We start from the raw sequence: 8,910 nt of genomic DNA on the forward strand, positions 1-8,910 counted from the left end.
TCAGATCTAGTTCAATTCTAGTTCAGTTCTAGTTCAATTCTAGTTCAGTTCTAGTTCAGTTCCAGTTCAGTTCTAATTTAGTTCCAGTTCAGTTCTAGTTCAATCCTACTTTAGTTCTAGTTCAGTCCTACTTCAGTTCTACTTCAGTCCTACTTCAGTTCTAGTTCAGTTTCTTGTTGTTAAAATAATATGTTTTAGTAATTTAAATTAATTAAATATTTAAATTATATATTTTCAGAAATTATTAAAGTTATAATTTGAAATAAAAAAATTGTGTTTGCCTCCTGTGAGGATTGAACTCACGACCCCTGGTTTACAAGACCAGTGCTCTGCCACTGAGCTAAAGAGGCTTATATCATACAACGCATTACAGTCAAGCATAAACTACACTGTTAACAATAATTCTAAAGAATATTCTACTGTTAATAACAGTTCAATAAACTCTCTAACAGAACATTTATAACAGTACTCTTGATAAAACACTTTTATAATATTTACGAAATAGAGAGAGAGAAAGAAATCTTCAAAGAGTAAAATAATTTTGCAAGTTTTTTATTAAAGAGCATTTGCGTTTAACTCTCTTCATACTTTTTGCATATTTTATTTCTAAATTTAGAATTTTTGCTTAACAACAACAAAAAATAAATCTTAACAGCTTTTGATTTACTTAATTTTTGTTGTTTTTTTTTGCTTTACTAAGCGTTTTTTGAACTTTTGTTTATTTACATTTATTTTGTTTTTATTGTGCTGTTGTTGGTTGAGGTTTTAAGCTCAAGATTTAAAAGAAACAAATCGTAATATATATTGTGTAAAATATTGCCATACACAGTGGGAAAGAAGTGAAAATTTTGTGGATAGAAATATGTATTTTCTCAAGGCCTTATAAGATTTATCTTTTATTAATGGTTTATAAAATAATTATTAATACATCTTTTGTGAAAAATGTTTCGTTTAATAATTCTTTAAATTTTCTTCACCCACTGTTTGATTTTGTCTTTATTGTTGTTGTCATATTGCCAATTTGTTGCTGTTGAAAACCAAATCCATTTTGTGGTGTAAAGTGTATTGGTTGTTTTTTGTTTTATTCTTAATTTTTGTTTTCCACACAAATCTTTATGATGTTTTTATTACATTTGTACAGTGTTTCCCAAACAGTTTCTACTTTGGGACACTTTTAGGTTACAGAATATCACGGTATACATAGTTTCGAAACATTTGTTAGTTTTAGATTTTAGAATAGTTTAAAATTCTATATAGTATAATCGAGGAGCTGTACTTTGGGTATTTCTGACATTCTACACTTAAACGACCTCTTCTCTCTAGTCATGCAGGGTTTAATTAAAAACAATCTAATAGTTTTGAACTTATCTACCTATTTTCCTTTTTCCTAGGAAATTCAAATCAAATTGCGGGAGTTTCAGAAGGGCACAGATGGTCACAAATGGGACAAATTGGATTAACACATATGTTCTTTTGTCATCGTTCTTGTTTCCTTGTGAAATTCACGGACATTCCCAGGTCTTGACTTTAAAATAAAAACCTTAGTCGAAATCTGGAGAATTCTGGATACGGGGATTCTTTAACCCGACAAATTACTATACCCTTATTCTTTGATACTCCAAAGTTATATAACTCCAAAGTTATATAAGATGTTGAGAAAATTTTTCGATCTTTTAAGATATCGCAAATTGGGATTACGCGCATTCCAAGTTCCAAAGAGAAATCATGAGGGGCTTTTTCTTATGCTTGATTTAAGCTTGGAAGGTTTAATAACTTCCAGGAGAGAATTTGATTTAAACCCTGTCTATTTAAGGTTAATCAAGAGAGGTAGCAGTGTGTGCTGCTGTAGAGCATTTGAGGTTCTTATATCGATCAGAGGCCAATGAACAAACCTAAATGGATAGCAGGAACATGCAGATCATGTATGGTATACAAATGGTTCCAAGCAGATAAATGGCAATACTGGATCGGGAATCTATGGCTATACCAAAGGCTATCCCTATGGGTAATTACTCCTAAATCTTTCAAGCAGAGATTCATATCTGAGAAGAAAACTGAAAGTATTAAAAATATTTGTGATGTCGGATATAAAATCAGGTCGGGTGTCGTACGCGACTGTTTGGGGAGTGAATATCAGGATCAGAATATCAGGATCAGACAGGGAAAAGTCCTTCATAATGCTAATGAATGAGGTAACTTATACTGAATCTTCTCCGAAAAACTAAATCTTCTACTGTGTTTTCGACTACCTGACACCTGTACGGTACATTTGGCAGAGATATATGCCATCTATATAGCCGCGAGAATAATCTGGGAACTAAATCTACTTGGACGGCCTTGCATCGATCAAGGCTTCAATGTTATTAAGTCGAATTGTTTTCTCAATTCTATTCAGTCATTTGCACAACTGACACAACATCACGTTGAGTTGTTGTGGGTTCCAGGACATGAGGGCTCCCGGGGAAATGAAATATCTGATAAATGTGCAACTAAAGGTTCATCCCTGGACGTAATCTTGCTAAAAATATATTGACACTCTCCAGACGATGCTATCAGAACTGATAGATGAATGGGCTCTGAGTGAAATCATAGCTATTGTAGAAGCTGCTTAGTCGAAGAACAAGTGGAATCGGTACAAAACCTTCTGTGTGCCAGCCCAGCGATACAAGAGCACAGACTACTCAATCGGCAAAGAGTAAAAAATAAGTTCTCTTACTGGTTTTTATCGGTTTTTTACATGTGTAAGCATAGATACGTTTGAAATTAAGAGCGCACAAAAACTCTAACAAAGCTATTTGTCGGTCAGGGGTCTAGACTGTCTCAGAGATGCGTCACTAATTAACATGATCGTATTTATTAAAAGCAGCGGTTTGTTTACACGGAGACCGAACGAACCAAGTACTCAACGAAACTGGGTATTACAAGTAAACTCGCTTGCTAGCGAGCAACTCAAGTAACATAAGCTACCGTTCCAGTAAAGGATAATTTACATCAGTCCTCTGATTTCACAGACAAATAAAGTTTGTTCTAACATTTTTACGAGTCCAGAATTGTAAGAAAGTAAACGGAATAGAGCATCCAATTATGTTAGAAAGACGAAAGATCTCTTCAGTTATCGACAAGGACTCTTGAGGCTTTGAATCAAAATTTTCTACCGGAACCAAAGAATATAACTTTCAGTATTTTCATTATTTTTTCGTCAATTTCCAAGATGTTTCTTTTCATGAATACTTGGCCTAAACTACAGCATTGTTTCTGTTTTTGCGGCACCTGTTTTTTCCTCGCTACGCTGTATGGTTTCTTAAACCAACGAATCAAATTCGATTGTAGTTTTTCGTAAATTAATGACATTATCAATTTATTAAAATTCCTAAATAAAATTCAATAAAAATACTTCATTTCTGCTGCTGATTCCATGCAACAGACCCCGAACGAGGCAAATGAATGTTGTCAGTTTTTACTGAAACTTAAAATGAGGGAAGGAAAGAAAAAAATGATGATGAAGATGAGTATGAGCAGGATGAAGATGATGTTGGTGGTAGTGATGATGATGATGTTGTTGTTGCTGTTGCCTGTAATGGTGGTGTTGAAAGCCAGAAATATATGCACTCTATGTGTTATGCCTTATTACAATTTGTAGAAGTTGAATACACTTTTGGATAAGGTGGCACAAACAGCTGCAGCTGTGACACAAGCGTACAAACACATTTAAATGAAATGTGTTTATAGAGTCGAACAGATACAGTACTCTTGCACAACCTTTTCGTTACGGGTAGGACAAGAGTTGAAGGAAAACAAAAAAAAAAAAAAAACGGCAAACCAACAGATGTGTATTGTGTTGAACAGACTACACAGATGCATGCCACATTTAAAAATAAAAACTAAGCGAGCGAGCTAGTGAGTAAGTTAGTGCAGAAAACATGCCTCAACCAACCTTAACTTACCACCAGCAAAGGTGGCAACAACATTTTCTAAGTAACTTTGCAAAAAAAAGCAATATATCCCCTCATTATTTTCTATATAGTATTTGTGGCAATGATGCATGCAACATTTTATTATCATGTTCCCATAGCACAGACCAACACGAAAAAAGTAAAAGCAACATTTACTATTTCCCTCAACTAGAGTAACAGCAATTTCAGCAAGTATTTCTAATGCCAAACAACAAACTTTCTAACAATTTTGCAGGGCGCAGCACACAACTGCCATCACAACCAACAAACCAACTGTCTAATAACTGCTGTTGCTGTGCCATTCATTTAGCAGTAGCAGCAAACTATTGTTAGCTGTCTGCAGACAATTTCTTGTGGCAAATAGTCTTAGCCTTAAAGGAGTATGAAAGTGGTACTTAAGCAATGTTGCAAAGGGCGGAACTGTTGTTGTTTTGTGCCACCAACTACCAGGCTTTCAGCAATAATAAAAATAAAACTTAACACAAATTTATTGTCATCATCAGTGGTAACTTCCAGCATATCCTTAAGAATACAATAAACTTCAAGTTATTCTTTTATTAAAAACAGTTCCCTTCATGCAGCCATCCAGTTCATACAACAATCTGTAATTGTGCGTCAGTCTGTTGGCTTAGGAAATGTGGAATGGTGGAGTAAATTCTTTGTTTTCTTTTACCTCTGGTTTCTCTTTTTCTCTTTTTCTCTCTCTCTCTCTTTCTCTCTAAATATCTCTTCTACTAAATGTCTAGATGTCCATAGCTAAAGGAATCTTAACTATAGTTACTACCAACACAAAATACTAAAGTTGTCTGACTAAGTACAAAGTACTTTTGAGCTGTCTACTTGCGTATTGACTGACCGCCTGTCTATGTTCAAAGGGTATAAAGAGTATGACAAAATGGAACAGTAATGCAAAGACAATCCAGTAAAACCGGTTAGTTGTTTAGTGAAGTTGAATGCGACTACCACCACCAGTAACAACAACTGACAAGACAATTGTCTTTCTTATGGTAAAAGTAGAGCAAAATTAATACGTACTATAATACAGGAATATAAAGAATGGACAAGCTTAAGGTGTCTGAAGGGCCTTATGATAAAAAGCTGTTAGGTTTTGGTTCGATAGTCTAGACTGTCTCGACTATGGACTGTTCTATAGTCTCGACTATAGACTGATCCATAGTCTCGACTATAGATTATTCTATAGTCTCGACTATAGACTGTTCTATAGTCTGGACTATACACAGTTCTATAGTCTCGAATGTAGACTGTTCTATAGTCTTCACTATAGACTGTTCTATAGTCTCGACTATAGACTGTTCCATGGTCTCGACTGTAGACTGATCTAAAGTCTCGTCTATAGACTGTTCTATAGCCTCGACTATAGACTGTTCTATAGTCTCGACTATAGACTGTTCCATAGTCTCGAGTATAGACTGTTCTATAGTCTCGACTATAGACTGTTCTATAGTCTCGACTATAGACTATTCTATAGTCTCGACTATAGACTGTTCTATAGTCTCGACTATAGACTGTTCCATAGTCTCAACTATAGACTGTTCTATAGTCTCGACTATAGACTGTTCTATAGTCTCGACTATAGACTGTTCTATAGTCTCGACTATAGACTGTTCTATAGTCTCGACTATAGAATGTTCTATAGTCTCGACTATAGACTGTTCTATAGTCTCGACTATAGACTGTTCTATAGTCAAGACTATAGACTGTTCTATAGTCTCGACTATAGACTGTTCTATAGTCTCGACTATAGACTGTTCTATAGTCTCGACTATAGATTGTTCTATAGTCTCGACTGTAGACTGTTCTATAGTCTCGACTATAGATTGTTCTATAGTCTCGACTATAGATTGTTCTATAGTCTCGACTATAGATTGTTCTATAGTCTCGAATATAGATTGTTCTATAGTCTCGACTATTGTTCTATAGTCTCGACTATAGATTGTTCTATAGTCTCGACTATAGATTGTTCTATAGTCTCGACTATAGATTGTTCTATAGTCTTGACTATAGATTGTTCTATAGTCTTGACTATAGATTGTTCTATAGTCTCGACTATAGATTGTTTTATAGTCTCGACTATATATTGTTCTATAGTCTCGACTATAGATTGTTCTATAGTATCGACTATAGATTGTTCTATAGTCTCGCCTATAGATTGTTCTATAGTCTCAACTATATCATAATCTACATTCTTGGGTATAGACTGTTCCATGGTCTCGACTGTAGACTGTTCCATGGTACCGATTGTAGACTGATCTAAAGTCTCGGCTATAGACTGTTCTATAGTCTCGACTATAGACTGTTCTATAGCCTCGACTATAGACTGTTCTATAGCCTCGACTATAGACTGACCTATAGTCTCGACTATAGACTGACCTATAGTCTCGACTATAGACTGACCTATAGTCTCGACTATAAACTGACCTATAGTCTCGACTATAAACTGACCTATAGTCTCGACTATAAACTGACCTATAGTCTCGACTATAAACTGACCTATAGTCTCGACTATAGACTGACCTATAGTCTCGACTATAGACTGACCTATAGTCTCGACTATAAACTGACCTATAGTCTCGACTATAGACTGACCTATAGTCTCGACTATAGGCTGACCTATAGTCTCGACTATAGACTGTTCTATAGTTGAGACTATAGACTAAGCTATAGTCTCAACTATAGACTAATCTATAGACTCAACTATAGACTAATCCACAGTCTTGGGTATAGACTGTTCCTTGATCTTGACTGTAGACTTTTTTGTAGTCTCAACTTTTGTAAAAATGTGATCTGATCATTGCATAAGTTGAACATCCCCGCATTGGGTATCTGTCCTAAAAATTCACGAGTTAAAAATATTATTAATAAAACACTAGAAAATAAATTCCTTTCAAGTTTCTATTATTCCCATCAAATAAAAATTCATAAATGGAATAAAAATCTAAAAGTACAACGGTATTAACACTTAATAAAATCTCAACTTTTCTAACAGGAAAACTTCTTTTTTATAACAATAAATACCAGACTCTTTGATATGTTCTCAATTTGTTCATTTAATTTCCTTTTTACATATTTCCCTTTTTCTATTCCCATACATATCCTCATCAGTTTTTAATAAAATTGTCTGTAGTTTTACATAAACCAAACCTTATGTCTGCCCTTTATAAATTCTGAACTCCTGTTAAAAAATGTTGCTCAATTCTGTTGCTTTTCTTGTCATAACACTCTCCTTTGGAGCAGCATTGTACTTTTTTTATTGGCTCTTTAGCAATTGCTGAAGCAATTTTTAACCAAAATTTTACTGTTTGCTGCTTGTTGGCTGTTGTCAAGTAGTTGAAGTTGTGTATCATCATCATTAAAATGATGATTGTCGTGGTGCGCGTTGGTCGTAAGTAAGTAACAACGCAGCAACAGAAATTGCAGCAAAAGTCTATAGTTTTTGTTAGCCTGTTGTAACAGCAAAACAGTGTCAACCATGTCTTTCTTAAGATTTTATAAATTTTCTTGTCGTTTTTTTTGTTTTTTGTAAAAAATTAACTTTAATGTTGTTGTCATAGTTAAGTTTTTTGTCTTGCTATTGCTTAAAATTGGCTCTCATTTTTTAATTTTACCTACTTCTCTCTTTTCGTAATCAGAAAGTCTCTTGTACATGTTTCGGAAAGAGTCCTTCTTTCAATTGCCGGTTTGGGCTTTTATTTATTGTTTTAGGGTGGATTTTTTGTAAAGATTTTTTGATTTGTTTTTAGTTCTAGTTGAGTTCTACGTGTGTCCTAGTTCTGTTCTAATTCTGTTCTAGGTTTGTTCTAGTTCTGTTCTAATTCTGTTCTAGTTCTGTTCTAGTTCTGTTCTAATTCTGTTCTAGTTCTGTTCTAGTTCTGTTCTAGTTCTGTTCTAGTTCTGTTCTAGTTCTGTTCTAGTTCTGTTCTAGTTCTGTTCTAGTTCTGTTCTAGTTCTGTTCTAGTTCTGTTCTAGTTCTGTTCTAGTTCTGTTCTAGTTCTGTTCTAGTTCTGTTCTAGTTCTGTTCTAGTTCTGTTCTAGTTCTGTTCTAGTTCTGTTCTAGTTCTGTTCTAGTTCTGTTCTAGTTCTGTTCTAGTTCTGTTCTAGTTCTGTTCTAGTTAGGTTCTAGTTCTGTTCAAGTTCTGTTTAAGTTCTGTTGTAGTTCTGTTTTAGATCTGTTCTAGTTCTGTTTTAGTTTTGTACTAATTCTGTTCGAGTTCTGTTCTAATCTGTTCTAATCTGTTCTAGTTCTAGTTCTTTTCTAGTTCTGTTCTAGTTCTGTTCTAGTTCTGTTCTAGTTCTGTTCTAGTTCTGTTCTAGTTCTGTTCTAGTTCTGTTCTAGTTCTAGTTCTAGTTCTGTTCTAGTTCTGTTCTAGTTCTGTTCTAGTTCTGTTCTAGTTCTGTTCTAATTCTTTTCTAGTTCTGTTCTAGTTCTGTTCTAGTTCTGTTCTAGTTCTGTTCTAGTTCTGTTCTAGTTCGGTTCTAGTTCTGTTCAAGTTCTGTTTAAGTTCTGTTGTAGTTCTGTTGTAGTTCTGTTTTAGATCTGTTCTAGTTCTAGTTCTGTTCTAGTTTTGTACTAATTCTGTTCGAGTTCTGTTCTAATCTGTTCTAGTTCTGTTCTAATCTGTTCTAGTTCTGTTCTAGTTCTGTTCTAGTTCTGTTCTAGTTCTGTTCTAGTTCTGTTCTAGTTCTGTTCTAGTTCTGTTCTAGTTCTGTTCTAGTTCTGTTCTAGTTCTGTTCTAGTTCTGTTCTAGTTCTGTTCTAGTTCTGTTCTAGTTCTGTTCTAGTTCTGTTCTAGTTCTGTTCTAGTTCTGTTCTAGTTCTGTTCTAGTTCTGTTCTAGTTCTGTTCTAGTTCTGTTCTAGTTCTGTTCTAGTTCTGTTCTAGTTCCTGTTCTAGTTCTAGTTCTGTTCTAGTACTGTTCTAGTTCTGTTCTAGTTCTGTTC

General features: G+C 34.5%; 1 non-coding gene across 1 annotated transcript; it reads right to left on the bottom strand.

Moving 5' to 3' along the window:
- Positions 1–278: 278 nt before the first annotated feature.
- Positions 279–350, bottom strand: Trnat-ugu. The gene has a single exon. It is a non-coding gene; the product is annotated as a tRNA-Thr (tRNA).
- Between the last annotated feature and the right edge of the window lie 8,560 nt (positions 351–8,910).

The sequence above is a fragment of the Lucilia cuprina genome, chromosome 6, assembly GCF_022045245.1.
Source record: "Lucilia cuprina isolate Lc7/37 chromosome 6, ASM2204524v1, whole genome shotgun sequence".
NCBI lineage: Eukaryota > Metazoa > Arthropoda > Insecta > Diptera > Calliphoridae > Lucilia > Lucilia cuprina.